This window comes from Athene cunicularia, assembly GCF_003259725.1.
Source record: "Athene cunicularia isolate RWA chromosome 4 unlocalized genomic scaffold, athCun1 chr4_part2, whole genome shotgun sequence".
Lineage (NCBI taxonomy): Eukaryota > Metazoa > Chordata > Aves > Strigiformes > Strigidae > Athene > Athene cunicularia.
This window is the reverse complement of record NW_020799099.1, coordinates 18420863-18421430: the sequence shown is the minus strand read 5'-3', so window position 1 is coordinate 18421430 and position 568 is coordinate 18420863.

The window sequence follows — 568 nt, the reverse complement described above, 5'->3', positions numbered from 1 at the left end:
AAGTTCTTTAGCATACAAGATACTCATGGTAACCCTGGAGGGTGTAGTCTGCTATTTACAAATTAAAGACGCAGTAGATGTCATTCCATATTGCTTATGTTGCCATTCCATATTGCTTATGTCTGCTATTTACAAATTAAAGACGCAGTGGATGCCATTCCATATTGCTTATGTTGCCCAAAATTTCCATCAGTATACTACAAGAAAGTGAACAAGAACTTCCATTCTGTGCTTTCCCACCTCCTCTTTGAGATATTCAGCAACTGTACTTATTTTAACAAATTTTTGCTGATGGACAGTAGCTAATTACATGCTGACAGAGTTTACTGCCATTTAGGAAAAAAAAATGAGACAACCTCCCCCAAGTGATGACATGTGCGATAGGAAGAAATAAAATGGATGAATTTCTTTTCTTTAGTAGTTGATCCTCTCATTTCTCATCATAGTGTCTGAGAACAATTTGAAAGGGAAGTTTTCACACAGATATCAAAAGCTAATACGATTAAGGCAAGGATTGTAAACAGACTTGGATTACTTTTTCATTAGGGTTGACTGTGTCAAGTTTGCT